Source organism: Neofelis nebulosa, chromosome 7 (genome assembly GCF_028018385.1).
Source record: "Neofelis nebulosa isolate mNeoNeb1 chromosome 7, mNeoNeb1.pri, whole genome shotgun sequence".
In the NCBI taxonomy this organism is placed as follows: Eukaryota; Metazoa; Chordata; class Mammalia; order Carnivora; family Felidae; genus Neofelis; species Neofelis nebulosa.
Window position 1 is genome coordinate 11,272,695 of NC_080788.1, and position 27,768 is coordinate 11,300,462.

At 48.0% G+C, this 27,768-nt stretch overlaps 1 protein-coding gene and 1 long non-coding RNA gene across 5 annotated transcripts in view; one reads left to right on the forward strand and one right to left on the reverse strand.

Moving 5' to 3' along the window:
• Positions 1-27,768, forward strand: part of SLCO3A1 (solute carrier organic anion transporter family member 3A1) — a 313,852-nt gene that overhangs the window by 67,006 nt on the left and 219,078 nt on the right. The gene's annotated exons all lie outside the window — the stretch shown is intronic.
• Positions 9,545-12,771, reverse strand: LOC131516077 (uncharacterized). The gene is made up of 3 exons (XR_009263845.1): positions 12,544-12,771; positions 11,930-12,043; positions 9,545-9,677 (listed from the first exon to the last, which is right to left on the reverse strand). It is a non-coding gene; the product is annotated as an uncharacterized LOC131516077 (long non-coding RNA).

Below are 27,768 nucleotides of genomic sequence, written 5' to 3' on the forward strand. Positions count from 1 at the left end.
GGGATGTCATTTACATTTTGTTACTTCTGAAGCTTGAGCGACAGCGATCCCAAAGGAGTGTGTGGAGACTAGAACGTGGGTCACGGCATGTAGCCAAATAGCCTCCTGAGGTCCAGCCAGACAATTGGTCTAGGACTCGACTGATGGCATCCTACGACCCTGGGAGCGATGTTTTCTGGTAGCAGTTAACAGTAAGTAGATAAAGCTCAGGAGAGGAAATGGGGGAATGAAAAGCGGAGTTCTTGTCTCTGATGACAGAATCAAGCAGAAAAATTTCTCCGGAGTCCTTCCTCCTAGAGGCCTAGAACCCTCTTTTGTAAGTCTCCCTGCTGAGTTAGGTTGGGGTCTTTTCCTGCACTGGCTGGGGCCTGGTTTGGTGCGCAAAGCAGTAGGATGAGGAAGCGCTTTGGTTTTGTGTGTGGGCGGTGGAGGCAGGGGCGGTGGGGCTGACCATTCGAGGCAAAGGGCCGTCTCCAGTTCTGAGGCCACGTCATGGGATTTTCCATGAGTCTTTGTTAGGAAGAATGTTTCGGGCAAATTTCTACTTGGGTACCATTTTCTTTCTGTGATAGCTAGAGTTGGAAGTGTCCATTGGGTGCATGGACATCTTGGTGGCACTGGTCCATCCGGAAAATTCCAAAACATGTGGCCATTGAGATGGGCTCTCTGACTGTCTCTGAACTGGTTTTATGGGTCTGTGTTTCCAGGGAGCAGGAAAGAGTAAGCCTTCTGCAGAGTTTGGCCTCAATGGATGGCTGCCTTATCCCATGCAAGCTTTGGATTGTTCCAGGAACAGTTTAGGAAGACCACAGTATATGTAGAGTATAACTCGTTCATTCATGGGTTGTACAGGACATAAGAAAGTGTTTGTGACCTTGAGGATATTTTAGCATTTATCTCCTCTAATGGGGAGCTAGTTCCTGAAGCCACTTAAAGCTTGAGGAAGTATGTTGGGGAACCTACTGAAAGGGACTGATGAATTATGACCTTACATACTGCCTGTAGAGAGGAGGGGAGTCTGAGGGCACTGGGAGCGTGCGTGTGGATGCACACCCATTGTTGAATAGCATGTGTGTCCCCTGGTTCCAGCTCTTGCAAAGCTGGTTAAGAGAGAGGGGTCACAGCCCGCCATCTGGTCATATGCCTAATAATGTGAGTGTGGGCTGGAGATGGAAAGGATTATGAAGACTTCCATTTGTAAAACACAGACTTATTCATAGCTGATTCTTTCCTGTGGGTGTCAGCGGGGAAGGGGATGATGACCATGTAGTCTCAGCCACAGGCCGTTGGTGGCCAGGCCTGCCTCTGGGTTGCACGTCGCCAGTTGGTGCCATGAGCGTTATCTACGGCCACGCCCAGGACCTCTTCATGCAGTGCAGGGGAGATGGGAGCATTCATTCCATCTTGAGTCAAGCCGATACAGTCCCCTGGAATGATTATTTGCTCTGGACTCCTGTGGCTGAGCCACTGCCAAGCTTCTGGATTCCTCGAAGGGCCATTCACAAGGGGCTTCTCTGGCTGTCACCAGTCTGTGGCTGCCCCTTTCCAGCGTGGGGAAAGGGAGCCAACGGAGCTCATTACCAGGGGACAAAACCTGCTGAATGGGAACACGACTCCGCTGGCAGGCTTTTCACTAATGCACAGTGTGGAAGCCAAGCTCACGGCGCAGCTAGACAATGACCTGTGGGTGGCACATGGCACTCTTTCTTCCTAGATGGACCGAAGGGCCAGGGGGGCAGTGGAAACCATTCGATGTGGGGCCTGATGAGGGTCCAAGAATAGACCTTTCAGGAGTCTCCTCAGTGACCCTCCATTAGCCCAGTTTTCTTAGCTGTTCTGTTTTTTTTTTTTTCCAAGTTCAAAGGCTGGCAAGACATACTGTAGGCAGGAATAAGTAGGATAATGTAATGGACTCACCATGTCCTTTCATTAGGTTGCTATGGCAATTGGTTGCAACCTTGTCCTCTTTGAGGAAGAAAAAGGTGACCTGAGTGGTAGAGATGTTTTAAATAACTTTATTCCTAGTTACAACGTATCACATGTTCACCGTTGACAACTTTGGAAGTATGGAGAAAGAATAAAGAATCCTTACTCTTGGGACGCCTGGGTGGCTCAGTTGGTTGAGCATCCGACTCTTGATCTCGGCTCAGGTCATGATCTCATGGTTTGTGGGTTCGAGCCCTGAGTCGGGCTCCGTGCTAACAGTGGGGAGCCTGCTTGGGATTCTCTCTCTCGGCCCCTCCCTCCCTTACTTGCACACACTCTCTCTTCCCCAAAATAAATAAATAAACTTAAAAAAAAGGAATCATTACTCTTAGCCCTATGATTACAGAAGGTCTTTTTCTGGATTGGTATGTTCTTCTACCAAAAATGTGTTTATAATAAACATCTTTCTCTTAATATTTGATGCACATTTCCCCGTGTTACTAAATATTCTTCTGTGATGTTATTACTGCATGCATAACATTCTCTTGTGGATCTGTACTGTAATATTTAATGCCCTCTATTGTTGGACATAGTTTTTTTTTTCTTTGTTGTTTGTTTGTTTTTAAGTGTTTGCTGTTGTCAACAAGGCAGATGGGACCCTGTGATTCTGAGCAGTTAAATGACTTGTCTAAGATAACTTAGCTGGACTTGTGGTCTGAGGGTGGGGGTTTTTCCATGTACGTCTGGGATGTATCACAAGGCTGGGGTTGGCAGGGGGAGAGGGCTGGTGGATGGTCCAGGGGGTCAGGTACAAGTCCGGGCCTGCCACAAGATAGCCTGAAGCCTTCAGGAGGTAAAAATCTTGGGAGCCAGCCAGGAGGGAAGAGAGCAACGTGCCTCAAAGCCGAGGGGAGTGGTGCGATCGGAAGGGAGAGTGGGTGCCCTGGCCCAAAGTGTGGGAGTAGGAGGCAGAGGGGAGGGTGGTCCCAGCTCACAGTCCAGGACAGGGTTGTGGAGCCACCACTGCTTTGAGTAGAGGTGGCTTCAGACTAGAGCTGGTGCTTCCCAGACAGGGGCGGCTGCGTATTCCGCCTTCTGCTTCCCTCTCTCCTGAGATGCACGGGCCCTCCCCTCACATCGCTGATGATTCCCTTTTTGAACCACGATAGCCGTTAGGTGATTGTACTTCCATTGGGTTAGAAATCTGTCTCCTTACAGCTGCCCACAAGCTGCCACTGGCTCTGCCCCGGGGGCTCCCCCGGAAGACTTGTCTTTGCGCGCGCCAGAGTGTGTGTGTGTGTGTGTGTGTGTGTGAATGTTTTATTCATTTTTGAGAGAGAGTGTGAGTGGGGGAGGGGCACACAGAGAGGGAGACAGAGGATCAGAAAGGGGCTCTGCACTGACAGCCCCAAACCCGATGTGGGGCTTGAACTCAGAAACTGTGAGATTATGACCTGGGCCAAAGTCAGATGCTCCACTGACTGAGCCCCCCAGGTGCCCCTCTCTTCCATGTGTTGATAATTCAGGTAGCTGAGCATCAGCCTCACCGGGTAGGGAAGGAGTTAACCTGCATTTAGCTCTTCTGTGCCGGGACCTTTGTTCCTTACTTGACTTGGTTTTCCTGCCACACTTGAGCCGCCGTTTCCCTGTTGAAGATGGATGCTGTGGGGGCTCATTACCAGGGGACGAAACCAGATGAATGAGGCGTGCAGGATGTGGGTCCTGTGTTAGTTTGCTAAGGCTGTCCTAACCTAACACCACAGGCTGGATGGCTTAAGCCACAGAAATTTATTTTCTCACTGTTCTGGAAGCGGGAAGTCCAAGATCAAGGTATCCTGAGAGCAGTTGTCCTCTGAGGCCTTTCTCTTGGCTTGCAGATGGCTCCTGTTCCTCCTTTTCCTCCCTTCACAGGGTCTTTCCTCTGTATGCTCACACCCCTGGGGGCTCTTTGTGGCCTGATTTCCCCTTCTTGAAAGGACAGCAGTCAGATGGGATTAGGGACCACCTGCATGACTTCATTTAACCTTATTACCTCTTTAAGGCTCTATCTCCAAATGCAGTCATGTACTGTAGTACTGGAGGTTAGCGCTCCAACATGAATTTGTCCAGGGCGGGGAGGGGTGTGTGATTCATCCCATAACCGGTACTGAGGGGATCAGTACCAAACTAAACCAAGACCCTTGGGTCTTTTGCCCAAACTTTTCTATAAGGAACTGCGTTGTTTTGTGTGTGTGTGTGTGTGTGTGTGTGTGTGTATGTATGTTTGTGCTCAAGAAATTATTTGAAGATGTAGCTTAAAAAACAAAACAAAAACAAAACAACTTTTTACTTTGCGATCATTCTAGAATCACAAGTTGTTGCAAAGTACCGGGAAGTTCTCCATACTGTTCATCCAGTTTCCCCCAATGTAACACGGCGCGTGACTGAAACGCAATATCAAAACCAGGAAATTAACATTGGTACCGTCTGTGGAGCTGATTCAGATTTTGCCAGTTTGGATGTGTACTCGTTTGTGTGTGTGTAGCTCTGGGCAGTTTTAATACAAGTGCACCGTGTTTTCAACAGAACGGGATCAAGGGGAAACCAGATCAGTTTGAGTTGTGGGAGTGTGTTTGGTAGGCAGGCACACATGCAACACTGATCCACACATGCGTGTGCGTGGGGAGAACACCGAGACAGAGAGAAGTCTTTAGGTGGAATGGAGGCTGGCCAGAGGAGAGGGATTCTTCCAGAAGAACCCCGTGAGAGCCTTCTGAATTCCCAGGAAGAATGGGGCCCTTGCAGGCTGCCCGAATCCACAGAGCAATTGCTCTGAGTTGTGTGGCACATGTATTAGACACAAATGTGTCATGTTTTTTGATCGCTTGTATTGAGACCCAGTGGAGCCCACTGTGTTCCAGTTGATGCAGAGAGAATTATTCTCAGATTTCATCTGCCAAGTGTTTGTTCAGTACAAAGGTCACTATGATACCAGCCGGCAGCCAGAGAGAACCAAACTTCTCGTCAGAGCCCTGGGAGCCCAGAGTTATTTTGCTTCTGATGAGTTTTTATTTTAACTTGACATTGGGTAAAACGTGTTTCAACTCTCCAAAGAGTGTGGGTCGGGTATGGATCAAATACACTGTGACTGCAGTTCATCTGAAAAAAATAATTAAAAAGCTTTCCCTCGTGGGAGCAAGCATAACTCATTATATTCTTGCAACTTCATTGATATTGAAGTCTCCCTCATTAATTTCTTTTTCTAAAATAAATGGCACTGTAACACTGGTCAATTTGCTTTGGCTGTGTTCCACCCCCTCTCCCCAGCTGCTGGTCACATGCCATTTTCGGTGTGTTTTAGCAACGCGCTAGGAAACATGCAAGGGGCTCTTATCTGGTGCTTCCATATTGCCTGGGCTGCTAGGTGCTTCTTGTTCATTTTCAGCTGCTCATAATTCATGCCCTGTGGCTCACGGAATCGCTTCTGTGCTCTCTGCCTGGGTGACCTTGGACGAGACTCTCAGCGTGGGCTCTGGAGTCTGACAGTTTTGAGATTCAAACCCTGGCTCCCCTTCAGACCTGCCACCAGGATTTTGGACACCTTTCTGGTTAACCTCAGCCTGTTTCCTTAGCAGTAAAAAGAGGCCGGGGTCTACCTTGCAGGGATCCTCCTTGCTATCCTTTGCATCAGGTACCCTGTCTGTGGTGGAGATCAGTAAACGTTGTCCTGTTCTTTTTTTGTCGTCCTATCCTCTCCATTTCCAGATGTGGAAAGTGAGGCGTGAGATAAGTGACTGACTTACTGAAACACACAGGCAGGTCTTTGACAAGAGCAGCTGGATCCTGATTTTCAGCTTGGGACATAATCCACCTAGTAGATCTAAGAATAGCAACCTCTTCAGTCCTGCATTAAATCAGCAGGGCTCTTCTTTGCCTGCAGACCCCTTCCTGTGGCTCATCTCAAAGTACCTAAAGTGCTAGCATGGCCCCAGGCAGCAGGCGATCTGGTTCATCCGAAGTCAGAGGCACCCTAGAGTATGCCCATTACCACAACATGATGTATTGGTTGGCTTTCTGGGTTTTGACACATTACTTCCTAATTTGCTTCTTGATATTGGCTCAGTTTTTCAAAAGAATGTATTCTCACTTTAGTAAAATTGGGAAAACCCCAAATATAATAAGAAACTATAATATCTAATCTGGGTACCTATAGAAAGTTATTGTCAATATTTAGGTATATTTCCTTCCAGCCTTTTTCTTTTGTGTTTTAGTTAAGACCCTACTATACATGTAAATCTACTTTCAATGGACCTGTTGTAAAGTTCGTAATATATCAATTATATGTGAAATTATTGTGTTGTTTATCACAAAGATAACTATAGGGTATTTTGATAATCTAGAAATGCTGGAATGGGCTCGTTGGTCATTTGAACGATGAACATCTTTGTGGTTTGAGCCACATCCGTCCACATTTGCCGAAGACTTAAAAGCTTGGGTCAGTGCCGTGATCCCATGTGAATTGGAAGGCAGCCCTTTGGCCTGGCTGTGACTTTTTCCAGAAGATAAGTAAGTGAGACACAAGTGTGTCATGAAAAGATGCTTTGGGCTGGCCAGGAGTGTGGGTGCCCTTGTTGTCAGCCCCAGGCCACATCTTCTGCCCAGGGTAGAAATTTTAAGTGCTACAGGGGCTCAGCCAGCAAATGAGAAAAGCAGACCATAGATGGAGGCTGAGGAACTGAGGGTTCTTTCTTCATCCGAGTACAGAGTCAGTCTTGCCAAATCTTTGGATTTTTTTTTTTTAAAAAATTTTTTTTTCAACGTCTTTTATTTATTTCTGGGACAGAGAGAGACAGAGCATGAATGGGGGAGGGGCAGAGAGAGAGGGAGACACAGAATCGGAAACAGGCTCCAGGCTCCGAGCCATCAGCCCAGAGCCTGACGCGGGGCTCGAACTCACAGACCGCGAGATCGTGACCTGGCTGAAGTCGGACGCTCAACCGACTGCGCCACCCAGGCGCCCCCAAATCTTTGGATTTTTAAGAGTGATCGGAAATCCATAGTTTGCAAGTGGACTGAATTGCCAACTCGTTGACATCCTCTCCAAATCCTCCCGCGGGTCACCAACACAGAAGCCAGCTCGAGTACGTTGGTGGCTTGCCATTTGGGACCCTTGGCTCTACATCATGCATCTCAAATTGCATTTGTCTTTTGGATAGCAAATAAAACAAGAAAGGAAGCTAGGTGGTAAGGGAAGAAGTTGCACATCATGGATGCCACAGCCAGAATAAATAGTGTTAGCTACTGTGATCGCAGGTGATCTGGGCGTTGGGTTGGGGATGGGGGCGGGGACTCTTGCACAAACACAGGACACAGTTTGGAAGAGAGGAAGGAGTCAGAGCTGTTGCTGAGCCTCTCAGGATGCTATTCCAGCTGAGGCTTTGCCTTTTGCCTCATGAGCATGGGAATCCTAGAATAGAAAAGAAATTCAACCAGTTTTCTAAGCTAAGAATGTCTGGATGAAGAAATCTGTTCCCCAAGAGTTTCCTGAAGGGAGTAGAAACCAATACCATTTGGGGCTAGTTGGGGCCTGTGGATGTTTCCTGTGTGTGTGGGAACATCTTTGCTGAGAGATTTTAGAGCATAGCATTCAAGTGTTTGATGACCCGATGTAAGACCAGAGAGGCCCAGACAGACCTAGAGAAGATTCGTGGGGAAGGTGAAGGTGCAGGTGTATGGGGCAGGGTCGGGTCGGGGCGGGTTCCTTCCTTCAGAACCGCAAAGGCACATTGTTTCTATACCATCAACCTCTTACTGCACCTGCCTCGTGAAAGAAGATTGATTTTATTTTTCCTTTCAACTGTAACAAAGGCATTGTTCTTAAATATAAAAGGTTCTGAGCTATTTTCCTGAATAACCTGCATATTCCTTTTCTTTAGTTTATTTGCAGACTACTTCTTTCTGACATAGAATAATCTCCGCTTTATCTCCTTTTTTTCCTTTCACCAGCAAGGGGCATTCAGTGAGAGCAGCTGTGGGAAGGGTTTGGTTTCTGTAGAGGGTTGTGATTTGCTGTTGTTAACACGGGCGTTAGAGGTTAATGGCCTTCCTCTTCAGGGCAAAGTCAGTTCTTCATTGCTAGGGGATTCTTGTGTTAGGCCTCATGGAAGAGTCTTTGTTGTGGACGTTGGCTTTTCTCCCGTCTAGCACCTCGTTTTCGTGACCGAGTGTTGCCTTTCCCCAACGAGGACTTCAGACATGATCATGTGGTCCAGGCGTGGCTGGCCATGACACAGAGAAGGGCTCCCATGTACAAGGATTGGCCCAAGGATTGTGATAATCAAAGCCTACCATGAGGTTTGACAAATGGACTCAGAGAGAGAGAGAGCGAGAGACACAGAGGCCACTTTCTTTTCTAGGACTGCTAGCTGTAGAAACTTTATGTCCAGAGATTCCAATGTCTGTCATTGCTGCCACATGCAGGGAAGTTGACCTAGGAGTGAAGACCTCGCAAAGGAAGGTAGATCAGGGGGCGAGAAGGCAAGACGACTGCCTGGATCCAGCTCTGCCGGAAGTGAGCCTCTAGCCCTTGGAATCCCAGTTCCTTTAGCACAGAAATGATCCTGTACAATATTTGCAGTTCACGGGCTTGACTGCCCAGTCCTGTCACGGCGAGAGTTGGACTGGATTGCTTTCCTCTTGAGGTTTGACCCCGTACCTTCTGATGGGGATAGCGTTTCTGTGCAAGGAAACCCACGTAGGACAGCTGTGCTCTGATCAGAGCGCTAGCTCTTTTACGATGCACTAAAGACCTGAACGACACCTAACCCCATGCAGTCAATGAAAAGGGTTAGGTTGGAAGTTCTGCGTCAGGTTTTCATTTCATCATTTCCTAGCCTTTAAGTTGCAGGAAAGAGACCTAGAAACCAAAAGGAATGCCCCCCCCCCCCTCCCTGCTTTCTCCCTGACCACTCCAAACAAACAAAGTGTTTAAAAATAACCTGTTGGCAGGCAGGCTTTGTTGGGGAGCAGTAAGTGTTTAATAGCAAATCGTTTCCGGAGGCGGGAGAGTGTCCAGCATGTTGGCTTATTATTCGGTGCTGCTGCTTATCGAATGGAAGAAGGCTGACCAATCCTGGCTCCTTGACGCGAGTGTGATCGCTGGCCCTGCCTTCACTCCCAGCACTGGCTTCGTATCGTCAAGGGCCAGGAGGCTAAACGAGCGCGCGCCATTTGGGACTTGGCTTTGCTATTTCATTCCTGCCGAGACGTGTGCGTGTGCACGTGCTTATTTTTGCCCTTGTGCAGACAAACATCCGAACGCACCAACGCGTTAGGTGGCTGATGGGCGCTCATAAACAAGTTAGGTGTAGACATTAGAACTGGGGCTCAGGAGTTTGCCTTACGAGTGTGAAGAGAAATTGGGGGCTACGTAACGGGCCTGCTTCAAACTGAAGTTTCTCGGATGTGCTTGAGGGGAGGGATCCAGGACCTTCTAAAATTATTTGGAGGTGTGTGCGTGCTCTTGCGGGGAAGCTTTCGCTGGCTTCTCGAAGAGGTTCAGGATCCAAAAAAGGTTAGAATCCCATAAAGTCCTTACGACGGGCAGACTGTGAGGTTGGGCGACTTGGGGTAAGATAAACCAAGATAGTCGAGGTGATGGGCTGTGCGGAGTGACAGATGGAATGTTGTGGACTGCTCAGCTGTCAACTTGATCCGCTCCCTGGGGAGCCCCTGTACCTCCAACAGGAGGCATCTTCGCATCAGTCAGGCAACTGTGGGTGAAAAGTCAGAATGTGTTCCCAGCCACTCAGGAGACGCCCTCCAAGCCCTCCTCCTCCTGTGCCACTGCTACCAGTGTCCAAAAAAAAAAAAAAAAAAATTCCTTTAGGGCTAAAATTTTCCATCCCTTCTTTCGGCCTAACTGTGGGTGTTTTGGGTAATATTCAGCAAATTTTCTGTGTTGGTTTTGCACGGATGCACAGATAGGAAAATCAGCTTTTTTTTTTTTTTTTTTTTTTTTTGCTTTGAAAGCGAAAACATTTTAAAAACGCACTGGTTCATCATGGAATCTGAACTCCTGAAGTCAAAACTTTCCATGCGTTCTTACTAAGAAAAATTCTGCCGGGCAATGACAAACAAACAAGTAGGCAGAAAGTTGTGAGGGACCCCAGAAAATCATCTGGGGACACAAATGCACTTGGCAAGATTAGCATGGGCAAAACTTTTTATCCCACACTTTTTGAGACGGTCTCTGCATTTAAGAAACCCCTTTCTGTCGTTACCAGTTCCCATCGCCACCTAGTTCAGGTATGGGGTTGCAGGGGGCAGGCAGGGTTTGGGGGTTGGGCACATCCCAATCTCTCTCCAAGAAGAGATGTGTTTTTCTCTTTATCTCTAATGTTCTAACTAAGCATTGTGATTTCCCAGTGCCTCCTTTTATGCCCAAGGCGTTATTACCATAAGAACATTCATATTTTCCCACCTGCCTCATGGGCTGTTAATGGAGTTTACAAAGGGAATTTGGATTCCCAGCAAGAGGCCTCATTAGCCCAGCAAGGATCTGATAGATTCTAAAATTGTGTATGGACACTTGGAACCTTTAGAAACCCAGTGGTGTCTATTATTAGATCTAAATTATTTCCCCTACCCCAGCCTCAGTCGGTACATTTGTATCACGGGGGAAAGGACCTTACCTTGATCCAGCCGGATCAGCTGCATTGGCTTATGCGTGCATTAACGCCTGTGATTCTGGGGCTGAAGACAAGACTCAGAAGCCATGGGGCAGCATGAAGAACAAAATGTCTCCTGCATGGGTGCTTTTTTATTTTTTAACATCCACCTTGTTACTGGTCGTGAGCAAGTGTTTAATTTTAGGAACGATTGTGGTCACAAAGAAAATTTAACACCTGTCTGCTTATTTGGACAAGTGCATCAAGCACGTGGGGGTTTGAATAAAGACTGTAACAACACGGGATATACTAGCTGTCCTCTTTGGTGTCCCTGCTACACAACAGAGAATGGGGTGCTTTGCCTGTGGTCTCTCGCTCCCTCCTCCTAAAGCCCAGGGAGACAAGGGTTGCCATTCTCATTGTGTGGATGAGGAAACTGAGGCAGAGGGAGTATTCTCACACTCTTTATCTCTTTCTCTCTCTCTCTCTCTTCCTCTCTCTCTCTCTTCCTCTCTCTCTCTCTTCCTCTCTCTCTCTCTTCCTCTCTCTCTCTCTTCCTCTCTCTCTCTCTTCCTCTCTCTCTCTCTTCCTCTCTCTCTCTCTTCCTCTCTCTCTCTCTTCCTCTCTCTCTCTCTTCCTCTCTCTCTCTCTTCCTCTTCCTCTCTCTCTCTCTTCCTCTTCCTCTCTCTCTCCCCTCTAATAAAATTATTCCTGATTTTAGCAGTAAAGTATGGAATGGTGAGGAGTGTCTCAGCCAGGAGACGTTGATGGCCATAGGGGACTTAGGGCCTGGCTTCTCTGTGGGAATTGTTAAAACTCTCATCTGGTAAAGCTTTGTTCCTACGAAAGAACCACGTGAGTTGTTTTCACAATCTCCCCGTAGTAAAGTGACAGACACTCACCAGACGGTTTTGTTTACATTTCAGGCCCCGCAGCCTTTAATTGGTATACAGTCACTACTCTTACACAACTTGGACTTGGGTTTGTTTGTTTGTTTGTTTTTTTCTCCCTCACTCCCAGGCTTGGCCAAGCTGGCTTGCTTTGCTCCGCAAGTCAGGAGTGATTGTACGTATACCTCACTCGGCCACAGCTGGGACCAAAATGGTAAGAAGGTAAAATAAAAAAGGCTTCGTGGATCATGGAGGAACAGGTGAGAAAGAAGAATTAAAGAACAGAGACCATGAGCTGAAATATTGCAATTCCCGATAGATTGGAGAGGGGTAGAGGCCTCTTGTGCTTTCCTAACGGGCATGATGTGCAGGTAGCTGCGTGCTCCGCCCAGAATATGTTCATCCTCACTGTCCTGCGAGCTTGTTGGAGGTTTGCAGACAAATGACCCTCTCTTATTGGCCTACCTGGCAGAGTGGAAGGTGGGTTCAGAGGTCAGAGACTGGGCGTGAGCCACCAAGTTCGTGCAGAGGGGGAGTAGGGAGCGCCTCTGGCTCATGACTCCAGATTCATATTTCCACCTTTAAAAAAAAAAAATGTTTGGGGCGCCTGGGTGGCTCGGTCGGTTGAGCGTCCGACTTCGGCTCAGGTCATGATCTCACGGTCCGTGAGTTCGAGCCCCGCGTCAGGCTCTGTGCTGACAGCTCAGAGCCTGGAGCCTGTTTCGGATTCTGTGTCTCCCTCTCTCTCTGCCCCTCCCCTGTTCATGCTCTGTCTCTCTCTGTCTCAAAAATAAATGTTAAAAAAAAAAAATTAAAAAAAAATGTTTATTTTTGAGTGGGGGGGAGGGGCAGAGACAGAAAGACACACACACAGAATCTGAAGCAGGCTCTCCAGGCTCTGAGCTGTCAGCACAGAGCCCTATGTGGGGCTCTAACTCACAAACTGAGAGATCATGACCTGAGCCAAAGTCGGACGCTTAACTGAACTGCCCAGGTGCCCCAAGCTTTTTTGTTGTTGTTAATTTTTGAATTGTAAAAAAAAAACAAACAAACACGTAACCTGAAATTCACCATCTTACCTATTTTTTAAACAATGTACAGTTAAGTAATGTTAATTGTTGGCACATTGTTGTGCAGCACTTCTCCAGAGCTTTCGTCTTGCAGAACTGACACTCTTCACCCAGGAAACAGCCCCCGTAACCACCATTCTGCCTTCTGTCCTTATGGGGTCTGACTATTCTGATTACCTCTCCTAAGTGGAGTCCCTACAGTATTTGTCTTCTTGTTGCCGGCTTTTTCCATTTAGCAGAATGTTCTCAAGGTTCATCCATGCTGGAGCCTGTGTCTGAACTTCCTTCCTTTATAAAAGCTGAATAATATCCTCTGGTGTGTATATACCACATTTTGTTTATCTGTTTATTCCTCATTGGGCATTTGGATTGCTTCCACCGCTTGGCGATGGTGAATAGTGTTGCTATGAACATCTGTGTGCAATCTATTTCTGCCTTGTTAAAAGTCAGCTCTCAGGGCATCTGGGTGGCTCAGTCGATTAAGCGTTCAACTTCGGCTCAGGTTATGATCTCCCGGTTCGTGAGTTGAAGCCCCGCATCGGGCTCACTGCTGTCGGCACAGAGCCTGCTTTGGATCCTCAGTCTTTCTCTCTCCCCCTCCCCTGCTCTCTCTCCCTCTTTCTCTGTCAAAAAATAAACTAAAAAAAAATAGTCAGTTCTCTACTTGGGTGTCCTAAGGTGGTGTTGATCCCAGGAAGTGCAAAATTCATGTCCTTAAATTTTCTCCCAAATTTGCTTTGTCATTGTTTCCCCCTGCCCTTTTCCCCCCACCCCTTGCATTTAAAAGCCACCACCTCTTACTGTTCCTGGCTTCTGAAGGTCTCTGGAGTCTGGCCCCTGCCCTCTCTTCATTTGCCTCAGTTGTTTCAGGCCAGGCCCTCAGCACCTCTCACCTGGATGAGTGTGTCCATCTTTGATCAGTCTCACTGATATTTAAGATAATAGTATTACATATTTTTGAGAGACTTAAAGTTACTTGACTCCTTTTTTAAAAAATATTTTTTTTAGTGTTTATTTTTGAGACAGAGCATGAGTCAGGGAGGGGCAGAGAGAGAGGGGGAGACACAGAATCCGAAGCAGGTCCCAGGCTCCGAACTGTCAGCACAGAGCCGGATGTGGGGGCTCGAACTTACGGACCGTGAGATCATGACCTGAGCTGAAGTCGGACGCTTAACCGACTGAGCCACCCACGCCTGCCCCCACTTGACTCCTTTTTAACAAATAGAGACAGGTTAAATTTAATCGTCTCCATTTTACTCATGCATTGATTTAACAAATATCATGAGCTTACCTTATGTCAAGCCCAGTGCAGGGTGCTGGGGGGGTGGTACGTGGATGGATGAGACCTAGCATCAGACCATGAGAGTAATAATATTAGGCATTTATGAAGCACATTCTGTGGGCCAGAGACTGGGCAAAGTTCTCTATGTATTTTATCCAGCGTGATTCTCAAAAAAATCCCGTAGGTTTTATTGTCTGCATTTTATGGAAGGAAATCTGGACATAGAGATTGATAATCTGTCCAGTAAGGGACAGCATAGGGACTGGAGCCACTTCTTTCTCCAAGGGATGTGTTCCTCTGCTTCCCAGCAAAGTCTATCAGCAACTGCCATAAAAACCAAGAGCTTGAAACGCAGGGAGGGCAGGATGAAGCTCCAGGCTTATGGGAATCTACACATGCGTTTGTGTATGTACAGTTGGAAAATATTCACCAAATGTGCTCAGGAATATTTTACAAGTGTGAGTAGTGACTCAGTGCCTTGCAGAGACACGCCGTCTTCCAAACCATAGCTGCCGTTGGAGAAAAGAAACCACGTTGCACATGTTCTCAAAGCAAGAACTTGTGTAAACTTCATTTTTCATCCGTGTCAAGTGCCGTTCCCTGAGGTGATGTGTTATCTGGTCAAGGAAGTGACTTGACAAAGCCTCCCGCCCAGGCTCAGAAAGGAAGGTGATGTCCCTGATGTCTCCAGGCTGGATGTCTGGGGAAAGAAAGCATGTTTAAAACTGGTGAGACTTTGCAGCTGGGAGACGGTGTTTTACTTCCTGTGACTCACATAGGGCCAGCCCGAAAGAGGCCACCTAGCTCTGTGTGTGTGTGTGTGTGTGTGTAGATGGTGGAAATTGCTATTCACCACACAGAACATGAGCATATTCTTTTAAGAATATCACTTCTGCTGGAGACGATTCAACAAGTAATCCACGAGCTCACTAGGCAGGTCTTTGATTTAAAGTTGCGGTGGGGGGGTGGGGAGATTCAGTTCTGTAGCTTGCTGCCTGCTGTGGTGTTGCCTTAGAAAGCTCTGGGTGGTGGAAAGCCTCCATTGGGAGAGTGCATACCCCATGCCAGGCACTCGGAAATGAGTTCTCTCCTTCCCTCTGCATCATAGCCATTTCACAGAGTAGAAGACTGAGGCTCAGCAGAATGAAGTTACTTGTCTCAAGTCTGTATCCCTTGGTAAGGAAGTGATCAGAGTTAAACATAATGTCTGTCCACTGATTACTGTGAACTAATGTCCACACTGTCCACTGTCTGGCCCAAAGCTGAGATTTGGTAGAATAACTGATTTTTATTATGGGATATTTGAAACGCATACAGAAGTAGAAAGGCTAGTTGAGTGGACCTCAGCATGCTCATCGTGGCCTGCCTTGTTTCATCTGTCCCTACCCAGTCTCCCTTCTCCTTGGTTGTATCAGATGTACGGTTTCAGAAATTTTAGATCAATCATTCTGTATGTAAATACTCAGTGTTTATTTCTGGAAGATGAGGACTCTATAGAAACAGAATTTACAATACTACTGTCATACCTTAAGCTCTGATGATAATTTGTTAATGTTAACACCTATGTACTCAGTGTTTAAATTTCTCAATTGCCTCTTTAAAAAAAGAACACACACACTTTATTAGATCCAAAGAGCTCTATGATTTGCAATTAATTGCCTTGTTTCTTAGGTCCCCTTTAATCTATAGTGCCCCCCCCACCCCCCGGTTAAATAAATTGAATCATCTGCCCTGTAGTTTTGTACAGGCTGGATGGTGCTTTTTTAGCATGTTCTTCTGTCCCCCACTTGTATTTTTTGTAAATTGGTTGTTAGCTCTAAAGGACTGATCTGATTCATGTTTGATTTTTTTTTTTCTTTTTCTTTTTTTTGTTGCAAGAAATACTTCATAGGTGATGATGTGTATTTCTATTAATGACACACATAAGGTCTGCTTTCTCTTTCTGTGTCATTGACAGCCATCGATGGTCAGGTCTCTACATAGTGAGGATGTTCAAATTCTCTCATTCCTTTTTCAAAAAATTCTATTAAGAGAAAGTTCCTTATTTTAACCCTTTTATTATATTGGGGTAGCATTTGATTAAGAAAAGCAGGAAAAGTGGCTATGTGATTACCAAAAACAATGTTATTTATGTATGTATGTATGTATGTATGTATGTATGTATGTATTTGCAGTTTGTTTTGTCCTTAAGGTATATCCTTCTAGGGACATATGAATTACTATCTTTAAATATCATTGAAAAAATGGCTTTCCTCTGTGTGGTTTGGACTCGAATTCAGTGAACAATTAAACATGTTCCATTTTGTTTTTGATTTTATAGATTACTTCTTAAGAGATAATTTTGTTTGATAATTACATAAACTATTTACATGGTGTCAAAGTCACATCTACAGAACAAGAATGTTCTGAGAATTCTGGCTTCCAAACCTATCATTGTTTTTCCCTCCCACACCTCAGACATAGCCATTTTTCTTTCAGTTTTTGGTTTTTCTTTGTTTGAAGAATGTAACCAAATATATTTATATACCAACTTCTTTTTCTTTATAAAATGTAACTAATTATATGCATTTTTTTTTCCCATCTGACTTTTTCACTGAACAGTATATCCTATACAGGAAGATTGCATTATAAAGAGTTAGGATAATGGGCATTGTATAAAGATGTATGGAATCATTGAATTTTTAGAGTTGGTGGTAATGTAGCAAATATTCATGTGGCATTTACTGTGTTCTGTGCACTGTGCATAAATTCATTCAGTAATTCTCATTAACAGTAATGCTTTGGGGTATGTATTATTATTGCCACCATTCTATAGATGAGGAAACCAAGGCACGAGGTGGTTGGTTAGGTGACTTGCCCAGAGTCTCAGATCCAGTGAGTGGCTGATCTGGGATTTGGATTCAGGTGTATGCTCTCATATACCACATTATATTGCTTTAGAATTTCTGGAGTTTGATTTCCTGGTTTTTATGAGTTAAGGGAGTTCTGGCCCCTGGGCAGTTAACATTAAATACGTCACTACCGTGTGCCCTGTCCCAAGCTTTATTACTTTTTCAGGTGATCCCCAGCTTGCCGTGCAGCTTCTTGTTGGGTCTAGAATTTGATCTTAACTTACCGTAAAGTTAACCACTTAGCCTGTTTGTTATTTCCTGGATGCTCAGACAGTGAGACTCATGGGTCAGTTTAAGGACTTAATGACTCTTGACACCTTAAGAGTAGGTTGTCACTATTCCTTTTACCTTGAAGTACCACAGAGGTGATGCTGAAGATGCAGGTGGATGTCTGCTGTGCAGGAAGTCCTGTTATAGGAGAAGGATACCGAACTTGGAGTATCCACTGCTTTTATAGCAAGCAGTAAGCAACCCTATCCTTTGTCCCAGAGGGAAGAGTTCTCTCACTCCTTACACTTGCTCATTGAGAAATGGTTGGGTTCTGAATCTAGCCCACCTCTGTTAGCTACCGAATGGGCACTGTTTACTTCCACTAGCCTGATGTTAGAAGCCCAATAAGTCTGCTAGATGGGGGGGTAAGCCCTCAGCCTTTTCTCTTACCTTGTGTCTTGGCAAATGTAGCTGGATGAATGGGAACATGGACACTCTCAGAGAACTTCTTCTCCTGACATTTCTTTGCACCTTTCTTGTTTGAGAATAAAGAGTCAGGTGGGTCCCCATAGCACTTCTTTGACAGATTACAAGTGTTTGAAAATATTTGCCAATGTTCCCTGACATGTTTATGGTAAGTTTTGTATCTCTCAGACTTTTTTTAAAAAATTTTTTTAATGTTTATTTTTGACAGAGCGTGAGCAGGGGAGGGGCAGAGAGAGAGGGAGACACAGAATCTGAAGCAGGCTCCATGCTCTGAGTTGTCAGCACAGAGCTTGACGCGGGGCTCGAACTCACAGACCGTGAGATCATGACCTGAGCCAAAGTCGGACGCTCAACCGACTGAGCCACCCAGGCGCCCCTGTATCTCTCAGACTTTAACTGTAGCAAAACCAAAATCCAAGTGAGATGTCTTTTGAAGGCCACCCTTGACACATCTTAAGCACTCATCATGTTGCAAACTTCTGGATTTTCTTTATGATGGGTAACATTTTGAAACCAGCTGGAGGGATGAGGTTGACAAGCATCGATTAGTCTCTTGACTACATAATGGCAGGTTTCATTTTGATTTCCTTTTATTTTCTTTTTCCTGGCTGAACTCCTTTCAATGTTGAGTCCAGTTTTTCTTGCCAGTGATTTTTTTTTTTTTTTATAATACTGTAAATTACTGCCCTTCCTAAGACGCCGATTATAACTTTACCTTTTCATAGCAACACATGAGGCTTTGAATGGGAACACTTTCTTGGAAGACAGCCCTCCCTAGCAGTTTGGCATCCTCAGTGACTTTCTTGATCGGGTTTCCTGTGTTAAATAAGAACTGTTAAAGGTCCCGGCCAGGTCTGTTTGAGGCAAGAAATGCTCCTTTAAGTTATGAGAGGAAAGGGCAACATAATAAGCTTCTGTAAACGTGGTCCAGGTGATCCATCGAGGAAAACTGGGAGCTGGGGTCAGAGGGATGGAAGGGGAACAGAAACGGGTCCTAGGTTAGAGGAAAGTCAGGCTAATGAGGGCAAAGGTCATCCTTGCCCCCCAGGTCCCTGCACCTTAAAGTCTAGCCCATCCCTGTTGGCTACAGGATGGGCACTGTTTACTTCCATTAGCCTGATATTAAAAGTCTAATGTGTCTGCTAGATGCGGGTAAGCCTCGGCCTTTTCTCTCGTGAATTTTAACAGAAGGCTCTGGCAGCTTGGAGCCCCCAGAAGGGCATCTTTCTTTTTTTGACAGTTTATTTATGTATTTTGAGAAAGAGACAGAAAGAGTGCGCAGGGAAGGGGCAGAGAGAGAAGAGCGAGACCCAAGCAGGCTGTGCACTGTTAGCACAGAGCCCGATGCGGGGCTCGAACTCACGAACCGTGAAATCCTGACCTGAGCCAAGACCAAGAGTCAGACACTTAACCTGCAGGGCCACCTAGGCGCCCCTCCTGGAGGGCATCTTTCAGGTGTTGCCTGTGTATGGAAGAATGAGACGGCTTGGCACTTCCTTCCTGACGAATTCGGAGGGAAGGCTCCACATGAGCGTGCACTGAGCAGTATACCCGTAGTCCCTCGTAGCACACCCTCGTAGTCCCTCTGACACTTCTCGTTGGACCTCCTATTGGAAGGACTTTATGTTTAAAATCAGCTCCCTGGGATCTTTTCAGGACCTTGAAAACCTTTCAGGGATGGTCCCACAGCAGTTAGCCAGGAGCACAAGAGGGAGCATAGCCCTCATTATTAAAGTGATCACAGGTCCAAATGGAGAGAATAAACCCATGTTACACCGACCGCTGAGCAAGGGATCCCAAGTGCGGGAGTGAGAGTACCCCCAGCTCTTGGACCAGCCCCCACTGCTTACTGAGCTCTGTGACTCCGTGTCCCCCTAGGTACAGTGGCAATAATGATAGCATTTCTCTTATCAGAGATGATGTGATGATTATGGGAGGTGACACGAAAAGGGCCATTGCTAGCACGCAGCGAGCGCTCAGCGTGTTACTAAGTAGAGGACGGCGTGTCGGCACAGGCTGGGTCTACTAACCGATGTGGTTTCTGGGTGTAAGTTTGTCTAAACGTGGCCTGGAGCCGCGCTGTCCAGTAGGGCACCTTGCTAGCCACACGTGCTGTTTAAGTGACTTCAAGCCAAACAGAATCGAGAACATCGTTGCTCCATTGCACTGGCCAGATTTCAAGACTCAAGAGCCACGTGCGGCTCTTGGCTACCGTTTTGGAGCGTGTGGGTTACAGAACATTGCTGTCATGCAGAAAGTTCTTTTGGACAGTTCTGTTCGGGAGAGTTTTGCCCCTGAGGGAGTCGAGGGCATTATAATGACGGAGTGTTTAACCTTGGCATTTTTTCCCTGGTACCCTCCCCTTTCTGCTTCCTTTCTGCAAATACAGAAGGGTATATAGTGCAGACACGGCAGTGTGCGTGTTCCAGAGACTGCTGGAGTAACAAAGCCCTTGCAGACGAAGCTGAGGCCGGCCTGCAAGGTGGCTGAGGCCCGCTCAGTGCCTTGCAGCCTCCCAGCCCCCCCTGCACACCCTCTCGGTTACAAAGGCCACGCTTCCTCCTTTGCTGCTGTCCTGGGGACAATCTCAAGTTCTAATATTCCTTTCTGTTTTCCTCACAGGCACCATGTGTCCTAATTTATGTCCTTAAACTCTGGTCACCGTGATTCTGGGACACCCAAGGCCCTTCGTTGACTTGCTGAGTCGGGGTACTGTCCTAGCTGTGCTCCCAGAATCTGCAAAGAAGGTTAAGTCCATCCTCCAGGGGCCAGAGAGTCAGGGCACCTGCGCCTCCCTTTCCTTTGGGTTTTAGCTTCATGAGAAGAGTGTGAGCTGTATTTTGTAGCTAAATACTGTCTCCCCAGTGGGCGACGTAGAAAGGAGAGCAGCCACTTGCATTAAAATGTGTTTTGGCCTCGAGCTCTTCGGGGCTCATTAGACATGGCATGAATAAGAACTCCTGGGCTCAGCTGTCATCTTTGCACCTACCTGTGGAGCACGGAGCAGGAGGAAGGCACCTTGTGGGTGCCAGGCCCTGTGGGGAGCAAGGTCCAGGAGGTAAAGCTATGAATTCTCACTGCCCATAGAGCGAGTAGCGTCTCTGGAGAGGCAGCCTGGCGGAAGGGGTTTCTGAACTGTGTTTCAAAGAGGTGGGGAACGGGGGCGCCAGGGTGACTCAGTCAGTTAAGCGTCCGACTCTTGGTTTCGGCTCAGGTCATGATCTTATGGTTTCATGAGTTCGAGCCCCCCATATCAAGCTCCAAGCTGACAGTGCAGACAGAGCCTGCCTGGGGATTGTCTGTCTGTCTGTCTGTCTCTCTCTGCCCCTCCCCTACATACGCTGCCTCTGTCTCTCTCAAAATAAACGAAATTAAAAAATTTGTAAAGAGGGGAAGACTGGACCTGCTAAGTTAAGGGAGAAGGGGAGAAGTTCCAGGAAAGACAAATTCTACAAAGAAGTTTTCATTTGAAACCATGAACGGCTCGTGAGAAGATCACCACCACTTCCGAGCCTTGCATTCTTGGGTGGATTGCTTAAGCTCGGCTTTCGCATCTGTAAGATGGGAGGGGTCCCAGTAGCCACCTCACAGGGCTGATCTGAGGACTGATGAGCCGGCACACGTAGGGCATTCAGAGTAAGTGCTCAAGGGACAGTCACTGTCATCATTGCGGTCTTCTTCCTCCTAGTATTTTTATTATTAGTAAATGAGAAATAACGTTTGGAATTGAGTTCGGATGCCAGCTTTGCCACTGACGCTGTGCAAGCCCCTTCAGCTCTCCGAGCCTTAGTTTGTTCGTCATTAAAATGGGGAGCATGCCATCCGTCCGTGTTAATAGGGCTCCTCGTGCAGCTTACCGTGAGGTTTTTGTCCGTAAGTTCTGGAACGGGGCCGGGAAGGTCGATTGTTTCTCCTTCTCCTGGTCTCCAGACAGCTTCCCCGGTAGTCCCTTGGAAACCCATGTGGGGGAAGGGGGAGGGGGTGGAATGAAGTTTGAGGAAAGGGAGTCCAGTGGCTGTGGGGGGGGGGGGGGCGGGGACGGCTTACGCTCAGGTGCCGCAGTGCCACTGAAATGGAGACGTCACATGCTTTCTGGTTCCTAGAGGTTTGTGCTACAGTTACAAGACGGCCTCTTTTGTGGTTAGAGTAGCTCTTTCTGTGGGCCGGGCTGCTCTAAATGTTCTACCTGTATTTAACCCTCAAGAAAGCCATAGGTCGTGGGGCTACGATTCCCATTCTACAGATAAAGAAGTTGAGGCACAAAATTAGGGACTTGCTCACGGTCACCCCAGCTAGTGTGTGGTGGTGTTGGGATTTGAACCCAGGCCCGTGGACCTCAATCTGTCTTCACCTCCTTGATTGACCGGGATTTGATAGGGGACTGCAGTATACATTTAGCACTTCTATGTTACAGACGTGGTACGATTAAGACTCACAGAGGTGTAGACAGGAGGGTTAGTGGAGAAAGAAAGCACAGTCGGGTTACCAGTCAGTTTTTTGCCTCATCCAGAGAATTTGGGTGGGGGAGTGCAGGCCCTGAGGTTTTCTAAACTTGGCCCCCCCAGCGCACCCCTCCCCACCCTCCGGCTAGACCTTGGCCTGCAGCCCGCCCTCCTGCTGGAGGCTGCCTCGGGCACCGTGGAGGGAGAGTGTGGCTGTGCAGCGGGACCCCCGTAGTGCCCGGTTTTGCAGGGCCGGACAGTTTTTCCCGCAGCTCTGCAGAAGGACAGACCTTCCCGTCCACCTGTCGCTCGTAGGCTCTGGTCGGGCCAGCAAGGGCGGCAGACATTGGCGGCAGCGGCCGGTTGTGGCGGCTCTCGATGCGGCCTTTTGTGGGGCCTGCATGCCGGTGAGCAGGGGTAGCCAGAGTGGGGGCCGGGCCACCGCTCCTTCCTCAGCCTTCTGGCCCAGAGCGTGTACTCCATTACCCCCTTACCTCCATCCCGCTTCCCCACCATCCTCACCTCTGCCTACAACCTGCCTCCTGCTACAAAACCGTCAGCAGCCCCCACAACCCACAGGGTGTTGCCTGGGACCCACCTGCTTCTGGGGGTTAGTGATTTCTGAGCCCTCCCCGTGGGCTGCCATCGTGTCGGGCTCCCCCAAGTCTAGGTTTTACACAAGAGGCCTGGGGAGGCTGGCTGAGTAGGGTTGGAGCCAGGCTCGAACCTGGGCTGATCCGCTCCAGGCCTGGTAGCCTCACGTGTATACTGAAATAGAGCCACTGAAATAGTAAATTTCAAATTTTTAAAAAAAATTTTTATGTTTATTTTTGAGAGAGAGAGAGAGCACACACATGTGCAAACAGGGGAGAGACACAGAATCCAAAGCAGGCTCAGGGCTCTGAGCTGTCAGCACAGAGCCCAGTGTGGGGCTCGAACCCTCTAACCATGAGATCATGACCTCAGCTGAAGTCGGACGCTTAACCCACTGAGCCACCCAGGCGGCCCTCAGATTGGTATTTAAACAGGGCACTTTCCGCGGTCTGGGGAATTGTAGCAGAGTGATCTTGGAGCATCAGTCTGGGACTCTGTCCACTCACAAAACAACCCCCGACACACACACACACACACACTCACTCACTCACTCACTCACTCACTCCTGCGAATACGCCCTGGTGTTCATCAGTGTCCGTGCACCCGTGGATATTGATCACGGCTCAGGGGCTTCTTGGGAACCCGGTAGAGCCTCCTTTGCTCACAGCTCCAGCCGCGTGCACCTGAGACAGTAGGTGTTCCCTGCTGAGTGCATCTCCTCTGGAGAGATCTGTGTGGCTACCTACATCCTGACCACTGCCTCCCCACTTTCCCCCTGCTTTTGCCACTTTGTGACAGCCCTAGGGCATTCCTGTGAGTCCTTAAAGACCATCCCTGGCAGGTGCTATTAAATGTTAATAAGGGATCTAGCCAGGGCTGGGCCCCTTTGACCTCTGGCCCTGGGCTTTGCTACTCTGCCATTTTAGGTGAGTGATTTATTGAAAGGGAGGCAGAGGCGGACAGTGGGAAGGAAATCGCCCTTTTAAATTTATGGCTGGTTTTGCCCATGTTAATGTGTAAGCCTCCAGCTATGCAATTAGAGGTCGTTAGGCAGCTACAATGCGAAATTAATTCTGCGGGGAAGGGGGGAGTTGGGGGGGTGGGGGGGTGCTGCTTGATTGTGGGCGAAACTGCTCCAGGGTAGGGAGAGAACAAGCTGGTTGCTTTGGCCTGGTGAGGAGAGGTGAGAACATTGTGCTGTTGTGAGAAGGGACTGAGAGCTTACTGGGGTGTGTGTGTGTGTGTGTGTGTGTGTGTGTGTGAGTGTGTGAGTGATTGAATAAGTGAATAGGTGACCAGCTAGGACTGAGCCCAAGGCCCTGAAAGTCCCTGGGACGCATCAGGTGGTGGCTGAATCACACTGTGAGCAGGACCTCTTCCTTCCGGCCTTGGGAAAGGCCAGATCTCAACTTTGATAGTTAAGGCTGGATGACCTTGGCCAAGTTACTTAGCTTCTCTGAGTCTCCCTTTCCTTCTCTATAGAAGGAAGGCATTGGAAATCAGAGAATCTGGAGGTGTGTTTAACCCTCTAAAGGATTTTTTTTTTCTCTCCCTTCCTCCTGCAAGGTATGAAGCTTCTAATCTCTGATCGGTTTGTATTGTTAACAAGCAAAATTCAGCCCAGCTCAGTAAATTTCAAGATCAAATTAGTTTTATTCACTGATTCTTGAATTGCGCAGCGTCCCATCTAGCAAAAAGAAGTACGCTCCAAATAGCTTCGGAAAAGGGAAGGTTTTAAAGGCAGAGAGCGGCAGAAAAAGGAAGTTTATTAGCAAAGAGTGGATTGTTTCAGACTTAGGTTAATCTACCTGTGGGGGACAGAATGGGTCTTGGCGGGTTACCTCATTAGTGCTGACCAGGTAATTTCAGGTTGGCTGGTTAAAGGTTACATTCCTGGGAGAGGCTGAAACTACCATGAGATTGGGTAGAAGTGTTGGCTTGCTGACGTGGGGCTTAGCACAAGGGCCTCCATTTTGGGTCTGTTGTTTCATTCATTCATTCATTCATTCATTTATGTTTATTTCTTGAGAGAGAGAGACAGAGCAAGCGGGTGAGGGGCAGAGAGAGAGAGGGAGACATAGAATCCGAAGTAGGCTGCCATTCTGTCCCTAGGCCAGTTCTTGCTGGGTTCCAGTGACCTCGATCCCTCCTCTTGCCTCTTTAGGCCGAAGGGTTGGTGATCATCTGTCACTGTGACTCATCTTGGGTGCCTTAGTGTCCTTTGATAGGTCCCTCAGCCCTGCCCTTCCATCTGTAAATAGTTCTTCATTAGGTGGTCCTGAGTGGAAGCTTTTGAGCGTACTATTTGCTACCCACACATCTTGACTGATACAACCACTTAGCACAACCTCACTGTACCTCAGTTTCCCTCATCTGTAAAATGCCTTCTTAGGGTTGTTGATGTATGTTGATATTGTGTAAAGGGCTTAGGAACAGCCACTGGCACGTAGGAAGCCTGTGTAAGTGTTTCCTCTTATTTTTATGATTTCCATATTCCTTGTGCAAGGCCCCTCTTAAGACTGTACAGCTGGCTTCAGCCTCTGGGGCTCTGGCATTAGAGCGTGAGCCCCTCAGGGATTCAGCAGCTCCTCATTTCGGGGCTGAGAGGCAAGAAGGATGAGGCCAACAAGAGGAAACAGTATCATCAAGGATGCTTTAGATGTGTTGGGCAAGCTGACTCCCCCGGTTTGTGCCGGCCCCTCCCCCACCCAGTACCAGCGTAGCAAAGTGGCCAGCAGCTGCGAGGTCAAGTTCCGAGTGGTTTCAGCTTCTGTGCCTCACTTGGCCGATGATCTGTCACGGGTCCTGCCTGTTCCTCTTGGAGCCTGGTTGCTGTGCTTAGCTGTTGGCCAGCAGCCAGTAGAGATATGACACAGTGAATCCCGGAGGGTTTGGATCTCTGATCTGGAGGATTTGGTGATCGTCCCCTTTTACTCAGATGTGCATTTCAGGAGGAAACCTGTCTTGAGATCTGAATGCCTGAGTTACTCGTGAAGGAATGTGGGAGTGGAGGACGCTGTCCTGCCAAGCAGAACTGATGATGGCCGTCCTGAGGAGGAGAGGGGGAACAAACACATGCACACTTGTGTGTGCATGCACACACACACAGGCATACACTCACATGCACATGCACGCACACACATGCACACACACAGGCATACACTCCCATGCACACACAGGCATACATGCACCTGCACCATGCACACACAGGCATATACACACATGCACACGCATGCACCCATGCACACCCATGCATGCACAGGTGCACACAGGCATACACACACCTACACGCGCATGCATGCACAGGCACACACATGTACACACATGCACAGGCACCCCCCCCCCACACACACACAGGTGTATACACACATGCACGCCCAGGCACACGCAGGCATACATGCACACAGAGGCACACACACACAAGCACATGCACTCACAGACACACGCATATACACACTCATGTTCATGCACACACGCACACATACAATCTTCAGGTGCAGCAGAAGCATTACACTCCCCCAAAACTTCCTAGAGTGTGCACTAAGATCCCACTCTCACATCTAGATTTTTTTTTAACGTTTATTTACTTTTGAGACAGAGAGAGAGAGACAGAGTATGAACGGGGGGAGGGTCAGAGAGAGAGGGAGACAAAGAATCTGAAACAGGCTCCAGGCCCTGAGCTGTCAGCACAGAGCCCGACGTGGGGCTCGAACTCACTGGCCGCAAGATCATGACCTGAGCCGAAGTCGGACGCTCAACCAACAGAGCCACTCAGACGCTCGTAGATTTTAATCTTCCTCTAGTATTTCCTATTAAAGTGCGTAACTCAGGCCCTAATGGAATTATGTTTGGACAGTTTATATTCTGAGCTGTGGACACTGTGAACTGTGGGTTTAATTTATTCATTCAGCAGTATTAAGTATCTTCTTTGTGGCTGGCACCAGGCTGGGTCCTGGGAATTTGGTGATAGATAAGAGACCAGGGCCCTGCCTCATGCAGTTGACATTCTAGTAGAGAAGAGAGCCAAGAATGAATGAATGAATGCATGCATGCATGCATGCATAAGTAAGAAAACAAACACCATAATTACATGATGTAGTGCATGCTGGGAAAGGAGCACTGCAGACACAGGGAGAAGCATGTGCAAAGGCCCTGAGGCAGAAGATAGTGACTGTATAGGAGGAATCACAATAAAAGCCATGGGGCAGAGTGAGCAGGAGGGAGACGGAGGGCTGGGGCTGAGAGTTGGCTTTGCTGGTCCTGCAGGGCCCTGCCGGTCACAGGAGGGCTTTGGTGTGTTTCTGTCCCCATGAGAGGAGCCATTTTCGGGGTTTTAGGTAGGAGTTATTTGATGCTCTGATGCTTCTCTGCTGTGCGAATGGGTGAGTAGGCTGTTGCCACAGTTTGGGTGAAGGTGATAGAGGCCTCAACTGAGTGGGGGCAGCGACTGATAGAAGCTGATAGGAGTTCCTGATGAGTTGGGGGGAGGGAAGGGCTTAAGAGGGAGAAAGGGAAAAATCCAGGGTAACTTCTAGAATCTGGCTTTCTCAGATGCTGACTCTTTCCCCTCTTGGCTTGGTTAAGAGTGATCTAACATGTTCTCTGAACCGATGCGCCTCACCTGGTGGTAGCAAAGGAACAGCATAAAGCAGTGCTGGCCTGAGTGCACGATCACGGATCCAGTGCGGACTTCTCTCTCCAAGAGCAAGGCCCCGGCTCACCTTGGGTCCTTGGGTCCGCGAGGGCGGTTTCTCCTCATCTGAGGGCTGAGAAGATTTAAAGATCGTTAGTTCAGCTTCTCTGTGGAGTTGAGTAGCTTGTCTGGTGTCCACACAGCCGGTCGGTGGGGGGAGCCGGGCTGCAGTTTTGCCAAAGGGCAACCAGTGGGACCTGGTGACGTCCCTGCCTGGCAATTCCCGGATACCCCTGGGTGTGGCGGTCCCATAGGACCGTGGGCCATGCTCAAGGCCTCGGCGGACAGAAACGCCTTTTGGAATTCATGGCAGATGGGAGGAACTTGGGAGTCCTTGGTGCAGGGCGACTCACTCAAGCGTGTTTATCTCCACCAATGTCTGAGGGAAAGGAGGAGTCTTAAGATGTGTTTAGACATGGACACTTTGAGGCACGATTTGCCCTCCGTGGACGCAAGAGTAAGGCCTGATCTCAGAGTCTACACTTTCCCCTCTGTTGTCTTCCTCTGGTGAGGAGGCTTCCCTTAAAAGCATAGAAAGAGTCTCTTAGAAAATACAGTTAACCCTTGAATAACTCAGGGGTTGGGGCACCGACCCCCCATGAAGTTGAAGATTCCCTGTAATTTTTGACTCCTCCA